Source organism: Engraulis encrasicolus, chromosome 17 (assembly GCF_034702125.1).
Source record: "Engraulis encrasicolus isolate BLACKSEA-1 chromosome 17, IST_EnEncr_1.0, whole genome shotgun sequence".
Lineage (NCBI taxonomy): Eukaryota > Metazoa > Chordata > Actinopteri > Clupeiformes > Engraulidae > Engraulis > Engraulis encrasicolus.
This window is the reverse complement of record NC_085873.1, coordinates 37992439-38004895: the sequence shown is the minus strand read 5'-3', so window position 1 is coordinate 38004895 and position 12457 is coordinate 37992439. Positions and strand designations below refer to the sequence as shown.

General features: G+C 39.0%; 1 long non-coding RNA gene across 1 annotated transcript; it reads right to left on the bottom strand.

Annotated features, from left to right (window-relative positions):
• Positions 1–4235: 4235 nt before the first annotated feature.
• On the bottom strand, positions 4236–5585 carry LOC134467469 (uncharacterized). Its single transcript, XR_010038564.1, has 3 exons — positions 5493–5585; positions 4721–4798; positions 4236–4383 (listed from the first exon to the last, which is right to left on the bottom strand). It is a non-coding gene; the product is annotated as an uncharacterized LOC134467469 (long non-coding RNA).
• Between the last annotated feature and the right edge of the window lie 6872 nt (positions 5586–12457).

Genomic DNA, 12457 nt, shown 5'->3' with positions numbered 1-12457 from the left:
ACATTTTAAGGCGGTTGACAGTGACAGGCGCTTTTTGAATTTCTGACGAAGAAGTTGGGCGCGTGCATCTAGTTTTGTAATTCAATGCTGTCTCATTACCCATAGACAAACATCCCCATTCAGGACACCACAAAAGCAAGATCTTGTGAAAAACCACAGCCATGTGGAAACATAGGCTACCTCATTAGAAAACTGACCATTTCTTTCATTGCGAATAACAAGGACTTTCATTTTGCACAAGGTGAGGTAGCCTACGCGTCATCAGTCGATGGGCTGGACTTCCATGTTATCCTAAGAAAAGAGAAAGCGTCCGCAACCATAACATGGCTTACGTAAGCCGACTGTGAAGTTGGCAAACTATAGGCCCGACATAGCGTAAAAACGCACCTAATAACATGACAGGCTATGCAGGACCTTACAATACGGCAAGTTAGCCCTACATTGTCAAAATCAAAAGATAGGCCACTTATAGGCCTACTTTTTTTTTTACAAAGTTATTCTTTCAGCACAATTAATGGTTAATGGTCAATGGTTAATGGTTAATGGTTAAGGAATACACCTACAGTAATGTGTGTGTGTGTGTGTGTGTGTGTGTGTGTGTGTGTGTGTGTGTGTGTGTGTGTGTGTGTGTGTGTGTGTGTGTGTGTGTTGGAGGAGAGAGAGAGAGAGTTGTTTCAGCGATTCCTCAAAGACCCATCGAGACTGGGCGAACCCTAAAAGTTCAATGAGGAGCATAAAAGAACCATATGACAATGTAAGAGCCCCAATATTTTCCTGAAGGTTCCTTTACTAACTTTTACTTGCTGCTTTTTAAAAATATATATCTTATTGACCTTTGTTTTATTACTGTCCTTCTGTTCTGACTTCGTATGTTACCATTAGGGCCCTGTAAAGTGTCCTTGAGTATCTTGAAAGGTGCTCCAAATGGAATTTATCATTATTATTATTATTATTATTATTATTATTATTATTATTATTATTATTATCACAATTGAGGAACCCTTTGAGTCCCTAAAATATATTTTTTCAGCAACCTTGGGGTTCTTCCCAGAAAAGTTCCTATAGCCTAATTCCTTAAAGTTCCTCTTTTCCTTTGGAAGAGACCAGTATACAGTATGTTTCTCATGATACATCTTCTTTATAACAAAGGAAACAGATCATGAATGTTGTACTGTCAGTCGGGTATCACTTGTATTCCTCATTTGAAGTTACTTTGGACAACAGTTGAGTATCTTCTAGTGCAATGTCATGTAATAGCCTATGTCTGAGGTGCTGATCATACATATATGGGTATTCTGATAAACGAACATTTTCCTTCTCTATGCTTTCTATATTTTCGTTCACGTCAAAGGCAAATACGCATAAATATGCTGTTGAGAGCTGTCATAAATACGTTAAGCCTGTGCGCCAATAGAGTGCCATTCAAGTCTCCGTTTATCTCTGTTTATATGCAAATGCTAACCGGAGATGTAACTCTTTTTTTTAGCTTCGTTTATAGAGGGAAAACCTTTGTTTGTTTGTGAACGAAAGGCACAACCGAAGGGGAAGGTCTGCGTATATCAAAATACCCGGGTATGTATGAACACCGCCTGGTAGCCTACAGATCTAATGGACGGAATTCTAGAATTGAAGAGATCAGATGCAAAATCCCCTAACTCCATTTCTGAAGACCTGCACTTCTATATTTTTAGAGAACCCAGTTGTTGGTTTGGTTTACATTCATGTACTTGATAATACATATAAATAGTTATATTACATAAATAAAATAAAAAAAATGCAATGTTGATAGCTTTGTATTAATAAAAATGAATTAAGATTATTTTCTGAAAAGGCACTTAGGGGGTTTTGCATCTGAACTCTTCAATTCCAGATTTGAATTCTAGAACTTTGCACAAAAGAGCAGTCAGACATGATGACCACTTGCCTGGTTAGCACCAGACCTAATCACAAGTGAGAGTCTTTCAGATCGAAACGATTGTGTAGAACTAAAGGCAGTATTCCCTAGATGACCACCTGGCCCCCTTGCCTATGCTAGATGTAGCATGAAGTTGTATGTTTGGCACCACCAAAACAGCGCGGGTACGCACAAGTACATGGACAGACAGGGCTCTGACCATGGGTCATATTTGCCAAAATTTTGAATGGAAGTAGATGGAGAGAGTCAAGCTAAATCCTCATCCTTGACATATGCCCTTGATTTCACATAGGCTCGGCTACTGTATTACCGATAGCAATGAATGTTAAAGATTTGGTTTGGCGTCGGCAGACCATTCATTTTCGGAAGACAGCAAAAGTTAGGCCTACTTCAGTTTTTTTGCGAGGCTGGAGGGCTGAAGTCAGGCAGCCAGGCCATGGCTAAAGAGGGCAGGGGGTCAAGTGGGACTGTGGGACTATAGGGGGGGGGGGGGGTCCATTAGAGCTGATTGTACATAGGGCCCACAATTTGCTGCTGCGCCCCTGTGGCCGACTATGTCAGACATGCAACTTCCCCTGTCGGTGTAGTTCAAATAATTACATACAGTAGGCTATGTTTCGACAGAATTATTAAAGCAACTCCCAAATTGCTCGATAATCACCATTGGTTGGCCCTTAACGTGTCTTATTGTCACTTATACTGTAAATTGTCCCTTTTCTAAAGTGTTTCCCAGTTTTGAACTTTTTGGGCCCCATTAAGTGTCCAGAAGTAGCCTGATTATCATCGACTTTCAAATCTCTTCGAGACTTGGTCTGACCAAGAGCATAACAATTAACATTTCCCAAAACAGTATTTCCCAAACAGCCTCCCATGGTTTGCCAATGATTGTTTGCTTCCCAACAAAGTGGGAGGAGTTCCCGATTTTGCGGGAGCTCAGTAACCTACTTGTATTGCTCTTGACCTGACTGGAAGCAACGCTGAAGCTGTTGCGTCACTAGGAGGGCACCGCCTGCCTGACTAGTCCAGAAGGGGCAGAGACTCTCTCCAGCAATACCTGGCCCAACCCCCTTCCACCTTAAGTGCCAGGTAATAGTCAAGTTCAAGAGTTTATTTGCCATGTCAACAAAGTCGATAGGATTTTTTTTGTAGCATATCCCCCAACATCAAACAAAACAAATACAAACAATAGACAAGACACACAGCTGTAAAGCACATACAATAAATATAACTATGGGTAGACACAAACAGTAAACAGAGAGGGTCCCAGCAGACTACACAGCAGTTACAGATTATGTAACTGCGGAGCAAAATTACAGATTATGCTGAGATAATAGTGCATAGAGAGTAGGAAATTATGGTAGGTTAAGATGTCTGATAGTCAGTGGGTATGTGCTTTTCTTAAATCTGGATATGGATGATGTGATGCTTCTATATCTCTTGTCTGAAGGGAGGAGGTTAATTAGATGATGTGCTGGGTGTGAGGGGTCGGCTATGGTTTTCCTTGCCTTACTGATGACCCGTGATGAGAAAATGGAAGGTGTCTGCAGTTGTAAACAGAACTGGCAGCACAAGAGTGTACAATGAAGAATGCTTTTATTGAATGATAAGAAAGATGCCTGCATCAATCAGTGGAAATACATTGCACACAGTAGTCAAAAACATCAATAGTCAAAATAATAGTCAACAATTAAAAGTCAATAGCAAATAAAAAGTCCTAAAAATGGTAAATAGATTTCACAGTATGAAAAAGCACATTTGTAAACACACTTCAGTCCAGACTTCATGATGACAAAATAAATAACTTTTTTTAAATAACGTTTTTAAATAAAGTAATGATAAATAATACAAAATAAATTATTTTCTGTTGAAAATGTAATCTTGACCATCTAACAAGTAAAAAGGATCATAAACTTTACCACGATCTCCTGATTTCACCATTTTAAAGAGAACTTAAATAACAGTAATAACAATGAAAATGGCATATCTATTGCTGCTGACCCATTATTCACTCAATAAATATCGTAAATAAAAATAATACCTCAAGAGAAATATCAAAATCAGTATGACATGTCAAACTGTATGTTTAAAAAAAAAAAAAAAAAACATTATTTCGATAAATATTAACACTTTTTTCAAACAACACATTTTCACACCTTATAAACGTAACCTTGTCTCATATCTCATGTTAAAAAAAGAATCAACCTCTGAAGAATCACTTGAAGCTAAGAAACAGTGTATACATCATGGTAGACTATTTCAAGGTCCATTGACAAAGCTACAGCACACTGTGGTTGGTTCCTGTGTGTTTAGATGTGTATGCTGGCCAGGTGGTGCCTATGTGTTTAGATGTGAATGCTGGCCAGGTGGTGCCTGTGTGTTTAGATGTGAATGCTGGCCAGGTGGTTGACTCTCCTCAGGTGGTTTCTGACTTCCTTCCTCACCAGCTCCCAGGCCTTGACCTTGTCCTCCTGAGGGCAGAAAGATTAAAGGAAAGTTATTTAATTCGCTTTTTCAGATCAGCGGTATATTACATTTAAAAAACACATTAACAAACAAAACAACTAGTCATTCTGCTAAACATTACTTGAGAAAAAATACAGATATAAACAATAATATATTAGGCTACCTAATAATGATAATCTAACTGATAACTAATAATAATGAAACATGTTGTAGAAATGCTGTCAAATGTCAATTTCCACTGTACTTTCACTTTCTGTCTGTCTGACAGTGTGTGTGCATATGAATGTGTGACCATGTGTGACCATGTGCGATAGACAAGACAACCACAAAATGTCAGCTCACCATTTTCTCCACAGTTTCGTTTCTCAGCTTCTTGAAGTAGAGGTGCAGCCTCCTGTTCTTCTTGTTCTTAGAGTGCACCTGTAGGGGGAGACAAAGGGTTAATTAATGATGATGTTTACAGATGAATAAAGTGTACATGATATAATTCCAAGTTGGTAGAGTGAATAGATCTTCAGCAGTATTGAGGAGTAATTGTTTGCTTGTACACTGATTGCAGTAGGCTATTTAGGGTAAAAACTATGAATGACTGTATTGCATGTATTGTGTTACAGTTACCATTTCAAGAGGTGGCAATCAGAATGCAGTTACTATGTTAAACTAAATGGATTAGGTGTTACATTTTTGTTTGACATGCTAAGATATCCTCTAATATTTGGTCATCCCACACATTGTCAGAAACCTAAACAGGATATGTAGGGCTTCTTTGTATGGCCTGCTTATGTTGATACTGTCAGTGGTTCATATTGGACCCAGTGGCAGAAGAGCATGGGCAAAAAGTACATTCTCCATGGAATCCAAAAGAACATTCTCCGTGCAATCCAAAAGAACATTCTCCTTAGAATCCAAAAGTGCTTTGTTCTTGGAGAATCTGTTCTGAACATTCTGTAAGTTAGTGAGCATTCTGGTGTCCTCACAAGCAAGAGCCTTTCCACCACTCCTGTACTCACACATAAGTATGCTCCTTAAATCTACCTTGACATTGAATACATCCCTTCCTGTAGGCTACTGCCCATTGTACGTAATGTAAATGTATGTATTCCAGCCTACTCACACATGAGAGTGTTCCGTCCAGCTGTGTGTCCAGAGTGCTCATGAAGTCCTTCACCTCCTTCTCCTCCCACTGCAGCACCTCCTCTCCCTCCTCTTTACTCTCCTCCTCCTTACTCTCCTCCTCCTTACTCTCCTCCTGTTCCTCCTCCAGGGCTCCGTCCATCAGCTCTGACACCTCCTGCAGCACCTGTGCCACGAACCAGGTGAGTCTCTCAGGCTGCAGAGAGAGCACAGGTGAGGTCAAGATTAGAATATCATAATGATATTATATAACGGAGGTGTTCCTAGTGAAAGTAATTGGAGACCACTGCTGTAGATTGTTATTGTGGGATTTGTGTCATGAGTCTCTCTGGCTTCAGGGAGAGTACAGGACAGGTGAGGGCAGGGCTAAATATCATTACAGTACGCTGGATATAAATAGACTGGTTATTGTGGCATTTGATCAATGGGGCCTTTGTGTCGAAAGCCAAATTTCTATTATGTGTACAAAGCCAACTGTCTATTATGAGTCCAGCGCCAACTCTCCATATCTATACACATTCAGCTGCCCCATTAGACCATTATTTATCAATTATTTTTGGAGTACGCATATCTGTATTTACATGACAAATACACTTGTTGTTACAGTGCAGTCCCAGAATTCACATGATCATTATGATAGGCCTGCAAGTCTAATTGTATCATCTGTTTGTCTATGTATGTATTCGTAAAAATTAAAGACTCATCTAATCTAACATGTAGAAAAATCTGAATTATTATTCAACCCTTTGATAATAATAAAAAAGAAGGAGCAAAAATGTGTTTGCTTTTCTTTGTTCCTACCTCTGATTTCTTTGCCAGCTTGTACAGGTCTTCAGGAAAATGCACTGGACTGATGTCTTCAGTAACCTCGCCACCCTGACAAAACAGAATTCAAATTAATGTTAAATGATATTGCCAACATTGCTTTGCTAAGGCATAGTTTTTTCTAACACAAATGACTGAGTTTCAAATAGGCTATTCAAGGCTATTCAGGTTGTGGTGTAGGCATATTAAGAAAATTGACCATGTTCTTGCTCACCAATTTAAATTCTACCATTGTAGCCTGTTATTACTCAATGAATAAAAAGTTGATCACAAAAAAAGTGTTTAATTGAGTCACTTACCATCTGGTCCAGTAGAGCCAGGCATTTTCTGCTGTACTGTTGAAATTTGTGCTGCATCCACGGACAACCTTGGGTCAGATGCAGAGAGAGCATCAAAAAGGAACACACGCTCAAAAATGCCTTCATATTTATATCCTGCCTTCAATTACAAATAAGATACTGAAAACTCAATGCAATAGTGCAAAACTTCAGATATAGTTCAGATTGTGTTCTACTGAGTTGTACAGACATGATATGACTTGGTGCATGTTTTATACTTACAATATCGAAATGTTCACATAGGTAGGAAAAGGCTTCATTCACTTTCCATACACCTGCCACCAGGTGAGGCGCTGCGCTGCGCGCGCCTTGGACTTTCCGGCTGCGGCCAGCACGTTTTGCGACGTCAACTCATTCACTAGTGTGTAGACGTGGTTGGTGTTTACCAATGAATTTAACCTCAATAGCCCTGTGGTGTATAAGAAGTCTTGATTTTGTTGTTGTTAGAACTTGGTTAATGACTAGAAAATATAGCCTAGTGTCGGTATGATTATAGTGGCCATTCGGCCAATATAGGCGACCCAAAAGCCTCCAAGTTCGTTTCGGTAAGAACTGTTAAATAATTACGAAGTTTAGCCAACAATTTCGTGGCATCAGCGAGACCTGATAAAAATTAGGACGGTTGACGGTCACAGGTGGCTTGCTTTTTGAATTTCTGACGAAGGAGTTGGGCGCGTGCCATTGAGTTTCTAATTCAATGCTGTGTCATTAAACCCAAGAAGAAAACATTTCACTTTAAGGACAACCACAAAAGCAAGATCTTGTGAAAAACCACAACCATGTGAAAACGTAGGCTACGTCATTAGAAGACTGACCATTCCTTTCATTGCGACTTTCATTTTGCACAAGGTGAGGTAGCCCAAGCGTCATCAGTCAATGGGCTGGACTTCCATGTTATCCAAAGAAAAGACACGTGGGCTACCATAACATGGGCCCAGTAGAACAACTTGGCAAGCTACCGGTAGGCCGGACAATACAAACTCACCTAGGCATAATAACATGACAGCCTATGCAGGACCTTACAATATCAATCAATCAATCAAAAATATAGGCCTATAGCGCATTATCATATAGGCCTAAATGTCATTCAATGTGCTTAAGAAGAGAGAAGAGAGAAGACAAAAAAACTAAATTGTGTTATATTGTGTAATTAACTATATCACCAAAGGCATGAGAATAAAGCTGTTTATAACCTCCTTTTAAAACAAGATAGGCCTACTGTTGGGACAGTTCTAATTTGGACAGGGGGTTGGTTCTAGCATTTTGAAGCATAATGACTAAATGCCATTTCACCCTGTTTAGACCTGACCCTAGGCACAACCAGTAGAGGAGATTCTGAATACCAAAGACATCTATTAGGGTGATATTGCTCAAGCATATTTACAATATGGCCTGAGCCATTCAGTGACTTATAACAATCTGAAGAGTTTTAAACTCAATTCTCATCACTGGAAGCCAGTGCAATGACCTAAGTACTGGAGATGGTTAATTAGGCCTACATCATCAAAATCAAAAGTTAGGCCATTTTTTTTACAAAGATATTCTGTCAGCACAATTAATGGTTAATGAATAAACATACAGTAGGCTGCATGTAAATATGTCAGATTGTAGCCCAGGGGCTAATTAAAATAGATGTTCTGAATGGAAAAGATAAAAAAAAAATATATATAGGCCTATTATTATTAGGGTATTATTATTGTTATTATAGCGACCAAGGGACACTGAAAAGCACAGCTGTCAAATATTGTATAACACTGTGGTGGTTGATAGCTGTAGGGGGGGGGGGGGTGGGGGGGGGGGGGGGGGGGGGGGGGGGGGGGGGGGACGGCGGGGGGGGGGGGGGGAGGGGGGGGGGGGGGGGGGGGGGGGGGGGCAGAATTAATGGGACCCGGGACCCTACGCGAGACTGTTATGGAGCCGATGGTTGTTCTAAAGTGTTCTTATAAGTTCTTATTTAGTCAATTAATGCCGGGCCCAACTGAGGATTGTCGCAGGTTTTAGTGCTCCATTAAGTGAGGCTGTGTAAGTGAATAAAAACAGAATAAAAACAGAAAACATCACCTGGCTCTAAGTGAGTACTTCTTTGGCAGGTGTTACATGTGGAAGAGTCCCTGAAATATTTTTTTCATCAACTTTGGGTTTCTTCCCAGGAAAGTTCCTTAGAGTTCTTTAAAGTTCCTCTGGAGTGTACATTATCCTCACATGTGCCAGTGAAAGACTAGATATCTTTTTTATTCCTTTGGAAGAAACCAGTATGTACAAACCCCAACTCCGGTGAAGTTGGGACGTTTGGTAAACAGTGAATAAAATCAAAATGCTATCATTTTCAAAACATTCAATCTATTCATTAGATGGAGAATAGTGAAAAGACAACATATTAAGTGTTAAAACCGAGAAAAAATATTGTTTTGGGGGACATATGTACTCATTTCTAATTTGATAAATCCAACACGTCTCAAAAGAGTTGGGACGGGGACAATAAATGGCAGCAAATGTCGAGGAAGTTTAAAAACAAAACAAAAGACAACACTTAACAGTTAAATACATTAACCGATGAGATGATTTTATATAAAAAAACAGTGTTAATTCCTATCTTGGACATGATTTCACCAACTTAAATGGTGGGTTTATTCCTTGTCATGTTTTGCAATGTTTTCCTTTCTGTAGTGCTTACAGTGTGACAGGTCTTGACCAAAAGCCCACCATTTTATCACCTGCTGGTCCTTATGATGGAGCCAAACTGTTAAAACATAGTAGAGAATGCAATTTGACCTTACTTTGTGGCAGTAATCGAAGATCTCCCTTCAAAATATAATACATGAGTGGCTTTTCATGCTGTTTAAAACCCATTTATACCATCCAGCACTGTATTTAATTCTACAGATGAGTGAGAACATCTTAACCAATGCACTACTGCACCCGCATGCCATCATGGAGGTTGATTATTGAAGTTAGCACTAACACAAGTTGGATGGTCCATTTTCACTGTAGCACATGATTTGCAATGCTCTATTATTGTCAAAAAGAATGGACTTCTACAACTTCTGCTGACTTCTGTAAGCAAAGGACAGTTTCGCATGTCTTCTGGGTCTATTTCAAGTGAGCTCAAGTGCTTAGGAGAACGTTACACCCCTGTATCATTTGCACGCATTAAGCATTCTTAATATGGTCAATTTTCAATAGCTCTAATTCCTGGAGTGCTAGAGTGAGACTACAGCCAATATATATTTCATGATGTCATGAACCTATACAATGATTTTAATAACAAACATATGTCTACACTCAATCGTGGTAAATCAAAGGGAATTTAAAAATGTATGTAATAACTATGGTAATTATTCCCTTTGCATCTTTAATTCTGAATGACTCAGCCTCTCTGTGATGATCTTATACCTGGACACCTATATTGTCCATCAGTACAATTCATTTTGAAATGTTCTTCTTTGTTGTTTTATCTTATTTGGATGTTTACTAAATTTCACTGATCCCCGTCCCAACTTATTTGAGACGTGTTGGATTTATCAAATTAGAAATGAGTACATATGTCCCCCAAAACAATATTTTTTCTCGGTTTTAACACTTAATATGTTGTCTTTTCACTATTCTCCATCTAATGAATAGATTGAATGTTTTGAAAATGATAGCATTTTGATTTTATTCACTGTTTACCAAACGTCCCAACTTCACCGGAGTTGGGGTTTGTAGTATGTATGTAGTATGTTTCTGATGTTGCATCTTCTTTATAGCAAAGGAAACAGATTATGAATGGTGTACTGTCAGTGGGGTATCACTTGTCTTCTGTATTGTAAGTTACTTTGGATAACAGTTGAGTGTCTTCTATGCAATGTAATGTAATAGGCCTAATGGGTGGAATTCTAGAACTCTAGATTTGAGTTCTAGAACTTTGCACAACAAGAGCAGTCAGCCATGATGACCACCTGCCCCCCTTGCTTATGCTAGATGTAGCCCTATGTGAAGTTGTATGTTTGGCACCACCTGCAGGTAACCCAAAACAGTGTGGGTACGAACAAATAAATAGACAGACAGGGCTCTGACCATGGGTCATATTTGCCAAAGTTTGAATGGAAGTGGATGGAGAGAGTCAAGCTAAATCCTCATCCTGCTTGACGTGTGCTCTAGATTTCACATAGGCTACTCTATTACCGATAGCAGTGAATGTTAAAGATTTCGTTTGGCGTGGGCAGACCGTTCATTTTCAGCAAACGGCAAAAGTTACTTCAGGCTTTCTGCGAGGCTGGAGGGCTGAAGTCAGGCAGCCAGGCCATGGCTGAAGTGGCCGACCAGGGGTGTGGTTCAGGGCAGGGGGTCAAGTGGGACTGGGTCACCTGTCACTCACAAATTGCTCGATAATCACACCGTTGGTTGGCCCTTGACGTGTCTTATTGTCACACATTAAATTGCCCTTTTCTAAAGTGTTTCCACATTTTTAACTTTTTGGGCCCCATTCAAGTGTCCAGAAGGGTCAGAGACTCTCTCCTGCAATACCTGGCCCAACTCTCCTTCCACCTAAAGTGCCAGGTAATATGCATGAACGGCATGACATGTTCCATGTGCGTTACTCGCTTTTTGGGGGGCAAAACATTGGGGGGAAAGGCAATGCAAGTCAATTGGTGGTGTTGGGAAAGAATACATGAAAGGCAAGGACCTGTAGACTTGTAGCATGGACTGTGTTCATTTAGGCTAGCCGATGTAGCATGTAAGTTAATGAGACATTCGGTTTGCTTTCCCCCACAAAGGGGCGTAAAGCACATTCACAAGCAAAGTACCCGGATGGCCTTGCGTATAGGTTACAGCAGGTGGCTGCAGTTGTAAACAGAACTGGCAGCAAGAGTGTACAATGAAGAATGCTTTTATTGAATGATAAGAAAGATGCCTGCATCAATCAGTGGAAATACATTGCACAGTAATAAATGGTCAAAAACAACAATAGTCAAAATAATAGTCAACAATAAAAAGTTAATAGCAAATAAAAAGTCATGTAAATGGTAAATACATTTCACAGTATGAAAAAGCATATTTGAAAACACAATCCAGTCCAAACTCCATGATGACAAAATACTAAATAAACTTTTTTTTTTTTTTTTAATAAATAACGTTTTTAAATAAAGTAATGATAAATACTACAAAATAAATAACTTTTTTTTTAAATAACGTTTTTAAATAAAGTAATGATAAATAATACAAAATAAATAATTTTCTGTTGAAAATGTAATCTTGACCATCTCACAAGTAAAAAGGATCATAAAGCTAACCAGGATCTCCTGATTTCACCATTTTAAAGAGAACTTAAATAACAATAATAACAATGAAAATGGCATATCTATTGCTGCTGACCCATGATTCACTCAATAAATATCGTAAATAAAGATCATAAATAAATATCGTAAATAAAGAGAAATATCAAAATCAGTATGATATGTCAAACTGTATGTTTTTTTTTAAAATAAATACATTATTTCAATAAATATTAACACTTTTTTTCAAACAACACACTTTTCACACCTTATATAAAGTAAACTTGTCTCATATCTCTGAAAAAAAAGAAAAAAAGAATCGACCTCTGAAGAATCACTTGAAGCTAAGAAACCGTGTACGGTATACATCACGGTAAACTATCTCAAGATCCATTGACAAAACTACCACAGACTGTGGTTGGTGCCTGTGTGTTTAGATGTGAATGCTGGCCAGGTGGTTGACTCTCCTCAGGTGGTTTCTGACTTCCTTCCTCACCAGCTCCCAGGCTTTCACCTTGTCCTCCTGA